Genomic DNA, 6681 nt, shown 5'->3' with positions numbered 1-6681 from the left:
AAAAAACACATGTTTTATCATCGATTTCATATGAAAACTAAGTCTATTTCATACACGATATTAAAATTCGTAATTACGTTATATGTTGACATGATTTCACTGTAATACGAACTAATAAAACATTAATTACTAAGTTCAAGGATCAATTCACAAGTATTTCAGGAAACTAAACCGAAAAGATGTTTGCACAAAAAAAAAAAAAAAAAAAAAAACGTAAAAACAGAAGAAAGTGCTCTCTTAAGGAGGAGTGAGCTCAGAAATGGAGTTGAAAGTTATATATTTTGAAGAAAGGAAAAAAAAAAAAAAAACCTAACTAGTATTTCTTTTCTTTATTGGTTTAATACCTAAATAGCTCTTTAAACTTAGATAGCCCTTTAAACTTAAATAATTTGTAAGTTAGATATACAAACTTATCTAGTAACCATATAGACACTTAAATTTAGAAAGAAGTGTGTCTCTTAAGCACCTTGTGCGGACATGCCAAATTGTGTGTTTCGCACTTCGCCATGAGCGAATGATTGACTTAATTTAAGCTATTTTCTTCTCTCTTTTTCTATTTTTACTTTTCAAAATACATTTCATGCGGGTCCCACAATTTCACCTTCCTCATTCTACGCTAATTTTCTTAGATCGTTCATCTCGTCTTTCACCGACATAAAACTTAATTTTAAATGCTGCAAATAGAACATCTAGTGCTTATTATATTAGTGGTGGAACTACAGACTATGTTTCATTTAGGATTATGAATACTTTGATTCTTATAAGAGAAGTAGCAATCTTGTTTGCATAAAACAACGAAACAAAAAAAAAAAAAAAAAAAAAAAAAAGTCAGACCAACCATTTCAGCAGTACAATACAGTTCAATTGGAACTGGAGGTGTGCGTGATCATAGAAGAACATTAGAGGAGAGAGAGTGGGGTGGGGGGTTACAGGAGTGAAGAATGGTAGTTACGTTTTTTTTTTTTTTTTTTTTTTTAACAATATAATTATAGATGTATTTTATAATTAAAATGCCAGGTGTCGCTGATTGATTTGTCTCTTGGACTTGTTAGCCAAGAGTGAAATTCGTTAAAGTGCCTATTTCGTCACTAGATAAGTTTTTATGTCTAACTCACAAATGGTGTCTAGTTTAAAGAGCTATTTAGGTATTTAGTCTTCTTTATTTGATGTCAATGTTAGTCTATACTTCTTTAATTATAAATATTAAATTTAACTTAGTATTTCTTAAATTTCACTTATATAAAATGACAACTTTGACAACAGAAAAAACTGACAACTAAAAGATTCACAATAAATCGAAGAGCTATAAATTAAATCATTTTTTGTATGCGGAGTGCCCTTCAAATGCACTAGTCTTTAATTTTGTCCCTTAAATTGTCGGTCTTTAATTTTTGTCCTTCGCCTAAAACTCTTAGGTTTCGGGTTCGAATTCCTGTTCAGTCAAAAATTTTAAAAAAATTTGTCAGGTAGAACTTGGATTCGCAAAGCACAATTTTGCCTTCAAAACTCTTCCTTAAGGCGGAATTCTGCCTGAAGGTAAAATTCTGCCTTAGGCAGAGTTTTGTCCAAAACTAAGATAGAGTTTGAAACTTTGCCTGAAGCAAACAAAATTCTGCCTGCAGGCCTAACTTTAGCTCGAATAGGCCTAAGTTTGCTATAAAACTCTGTCTTGCGATTTTTTTTTTTGACTGAGTCGGGATTCGAACCCCAAACCTTATGGTATTAGGCGAAGGACAAAAATTAAAGACCACCAATTTAAGGGACAAAAATTAAAGACCACCAATTTGAGGGACGAAAATTAAAGACCACCCCAAAAGAAGGCCATTCCTGCAAATTGTTAAATCAATCCACTTCATTCATCAACATGGATCTTCGAAGTTTTGACCGAAATAAGCCATTATTTAAGTCAATTCACCAAAATAATACGTTTGTTTGAAAGTTTACAGAACTAGAATAAACGTATTTCACAGTAACAAATTAGACATTATTTTATTCAAAAATACCGACGGGCAAAAAAGCTAATAGTTAACAGTAGGGGTGTCAAATTTGGCCCAAAAGGTGATTGCCCGCCCAACCCGCCCAAAATTTTATGGGTTGGGCTCAAGATAATTTCACATTGGGCTGATTTTAGCCCAACCCAACATAGCTCATTTTAAAGCAATCTCTAACTTACCACAATACTAACCCAATTCTAACCCCTTTTTAAAATTTACTTAAATTTTGATTTATTGCCTGAGTATACTCTATTTTTTTTTTTATGTATACACTTTTTTTGTATCATGTATCTTATAAGTTTGTAGTTTGTTTGATATGAAGGGAAATATTTTTCACGAAAAATGTTTTGCTCGAAAATATTTACCACTGAAAATGTTTTCCTCAAAAATATTTTTGAAAAATCTGCAAAAATATTTTTCTAGAAAATAGACCCTTCAAAAAAATTGGGTCAAGTTAGGCGGGTCATGACCCAACCCATTTTTAGCCCATTTCAGCCCAAGTAACTTTTGGGTCAATGTTAGCCCAACCCATTTATCACCTCAGTCCATTTTGATTGGGTCAATTTCAGCCCAACCCGCCCATTTGACACCCCTAGTTAACAACGTTAAAAGGTAATTCGTTACTGTGAGTAACGTTTTATGGTTAATATGTAACAGATGGTAACGACTCTTAAAAAAGTATTGCTCGACCTTACAAAAGATATTGATTAGCCTTACGAAAAAGTAACGATTATCCTTAAAACAGTACTACTATTGATTTAGCCTTACAAAAAAATGTACTGATTAACTTCATGATTATTTTTACATAAATATGTGTATTAGCAAATTTTCTACGTTTGGGACAATCATTTCATGATATCATCTCTTGGGATGATCGGTTAGTCATTTGCTACAAACCTGCATTATACGTATATACTCTACCAAAAAATCTCCATTTTCCCACTGAAAAATATTCAATGGCTATTTTTCACTGAATTTCAGTGGGAAAAACTTGAATAGTAGTGTTTTCAAACGGAAAAAGTAGGAAGTTTCACAATGTTTCAATGGGACTTCTTTCCCACCACGCATTTTCTCACTGAGTTGGTTCAGTGGAAATGAGATGGGAATATCATATTTTATAGCATAAATTTCTCACTGAATGTCAGTAGGAAAAATCTCTACTTCTAGTAAGGATAGTCATATCATACTTCTATTGTCAACGTATGAGGAAAGTAGTTTAGCTTTTACAAGAGTTCCAACGTAATTTCATCTAATCGCAACTTTCTTTCTGCCTCTATATCGCCAGTAGTATAACTGTATCATAAAATCACTAATAAGATTACTCTGTATTTATGAAGGCTGCACCAGAGGCAGTCTTTAGCACTGTTGTGACTTCTTTGAAACCTGAGGATGCATCTGATCCAAATTGTGTTAAAATGTGTGGTTGATAATCATGGTTAGCTAATCAGTACTTTTTTTTAAGGCTAATCAGCATTTTTTAAGGCTAATCAACATTTTTTAAGGCTAAATCAGTACTTTATTGTAAGGCTAATAAGTACTTTTTTTTAAAGCTCGGCAGTACTTTTTTTAGAGTTGTTACTATCAGTTACGTATTAATTATAAAACGTTACTCCCAGTAATGAATTATCCTTTAACGCCGTTAACCATTCGCTCTTTTGTCCGTTAGAATTTTTGAATAAAATAATGCCTAATTCGTTACTGTGAGATACGTTTATTCTAGTTCTATGAACTTTCAAAAAAACAAATTATTTTGGTGAATTGACTTAAATAATGACTTACTTCAGTCAAAAATTCTGGATCTTCTCACAAAGCACTAAGGTAACAAAAGAATCTACTAGCATCCACACATAAGGACTATTTCATGGCCATCGATCTTGTTGATCCACCTACAATTTGGTCAAGAAATCCTGAAACATTGAAATATTATTACAAAAATCATTCATCGTTAGTCGTCAGCTTACAGGTCTATTCTCAGAACGCTTTGCAAAATTATAAGAAGTCAATCATATCTAGCTAGACATATAAAAAATAAGTTTTTTTTTTTTCACTTTGCTGAGTTTGAAATTTTTACTAAGATAAGGTATGACTACTAAAATATGTGTGTATGAGAAAGGTTAACATTAGGAATTACTCACTCCGTTCAATTTTACGGTCCATTTTTTACTTTGCACGACACTTAAAATTTAATAAATGAAGTGTATGTTTTACCATAATAGTTATATTAATTGGCGTATAATCTTAATAGACTTGGAAAATAATTTGAAAATGAGTAATTAATGTTAAAGTGTAAAACAAGGAAAAATAGTCTCTCTCTTGATATGCCGTGGACAAGTAAAAGTGAAAGATTTATTTTTAGTATAACGAACGAGTAAAAGTGAACGGTGGGAGTACTATTTTGGATACGGTTAAACCTCTCTATAACAACATCGTTGGATCCGAAATTTTTAAGCTATTATAGAGAATGACTGTTATACACCTATAACAACATTGATATTTAAATAATACTTCGTTGTTATAGGCAACAAAGATGCATAAAATCTAATTTTAATTGCCAAATACTAAGCTTAATCACACTTTGTATAACGAAGAAAAAACGTTTAATGATATATATATATATATATATATATATATATATTTGGTCAAAATAGTGTATTAAATGATCAAATATTTGGTCAAAATCTCTACACTTATTGGTAATAATAGATATTCTATTTTTATAAAGATGGTTAATTATTATATTACCAAAAAAAGAAAATAGTTGTTATATGAGAGTAATTTTTACAAAGAACGAACTGTTATAAAGTTGATTGTTGCCGCTATATGTGAAATGTTGTTATAAAGAAGTAAAATATAACATTAAAATCAGTTCCGAAAAAACTTGACTATTATAAAAAGGTACTATTATATGCGGGTGGTGTTATGGAGAGGTCTGACCGCATATAAAACGTTACCTTAGGAACTTTGGGTGATTCTTAATTCAATTTCAGTCTTATCGAGAATATGTTTTATGCATGTAGTTTTTTCACTTGTGATCAACAATAACTATCCACTTATCTTTGTATGTTAGATTTTCGTTCAATTGTATGCTTATGTGTCATAGCATATGAATGAAATAGATAAGAGACCCTAATTCCAAACCTCGTTGCTCCCTTCATGGTTGAAGCCCATAGGAATGCTTATATGTTCACCAATAATAATCTCAAGTCCAAATGTTTGTGATGGACAATACGCTTTTTGTTACATCGAGCAACCAACAAGTAATTTCATCACACTTATTGCATTACTCCATTTTCATGTCACTTCTTGTATTACCATTCAGTTTCATTAAATTCATTGTATTTTCAATTCAATTTCGTAACCCTTTGGGTGTTTATCCATTCAATTTCATTACACACGACTAAGTATGGATTTTGAGAATCCAAAATTCCCAATTCCATATCTTGGATTAAACTCTAACTCGATCATCTATAATTCAATTATGATAATTATTAATTAGTCTTAAGCTTAGAAGTTACCTTTCCATGGCATGAACTTTAGATTTTGAGGTAAACCAGTCGAGTTTTTTCTCCAATTGTAATTTTAAGTGAGATTTAAGAAGAACATCATTTCAATTATGACTCAATCTACTTAAGATTTATAATACATTTTTATATTAGAAAAATAATTTTATATTTTATTTCACTCTTAATGAAATAATTTATAATAATTACTCCTCAAAGAGGGAGTGAGGTTTTTTTTTTTGTGGGTCGAGTCTGGAGGGGTAAAAATATTAATGAGTGAGAGTTATTTTTAAAAGTCGTGTGCCCATTTTTAAATTAAAAAACAAGTCAAATGATTTATTAATTCAGTAAATATGAGTTTGTTAACGAAAAGGAAAAATATGCTCTATTTGTTAGACGGCGAGAGTATATGTGAGCCAATTTTTTTTAGGAAAATTTACTTGTCATACCTACCTCTAAAAGGTATTTATTGATAATAACTACTATTTAATTTATTTATATTTAGTAGCTACAATGATCTTCTTATTTACATATCGTAGCTATACCAAATACATAGAGTTATTCCACTGTATCAAGATTCTTCCTCACCTCTCTCTCTCTCTCTTCTCTCTCGCCTCTCTCTCTCACTCCGTTCCTTCTCTTTGTTCAGTCTCTCTTCTCCGCTGTCTCTCACCCCTCTCTTTCTGTTGCACCGCCACAGCTAAGGCGGCAATCATAGCCGTCGGTAATGTTGGAATCCATGTTTTTTTTCTTAGATCTAGATTTGGTGTATTTTCGACGATCTCAGATCTGAATTTGGTGTATTTTAGGATGATCTCATGTTATAGTTTAGCCGCCGGTAATGTCGAAATTCATGGCTTTTTCTCATATTTGGATTTGGTCTATTTTCCGACAATCTCAGGTCGTAGTTTTTGGATTTGGTGTATTTTCCGAAGGGCTTGATTTGGTGTAAAACCAAAAATATCTCGTTAACACTTCTGTATTTCTCTGAAAAATAGATCTTTATTTATATTTCTGTCGGGTTTTGTGTATTTTCTGATGATCTCGAGGCCCGACTTGAGTGTATGTAAGTGTATTGTGCATTTTTTAATGTAGTATTTGTGTATTCTGAAGGAGATTTTTTTTAGAAAACTAGATGAATTTGATTGTATTTTTGGGCAAAACTAGATGTATTTGACTAATTTCCA

Source organism: Lycium barbarum, chromosome 6 (assembly GCF_019175385.1).
Source record: "Lycium barbarum isolate Lr01 chromosome 6, ASM1917538v2, whole genome shotgun sequence".
Lineage (NCBI taxonomy): Eukaryota > Viridiplantae > Streptophyta > Magnoliopsida > Solanales > Solanaceae > Lycium > Lycium barbarum.
This window is presented reverse-complemented; position numbering follows the sequence as displayed.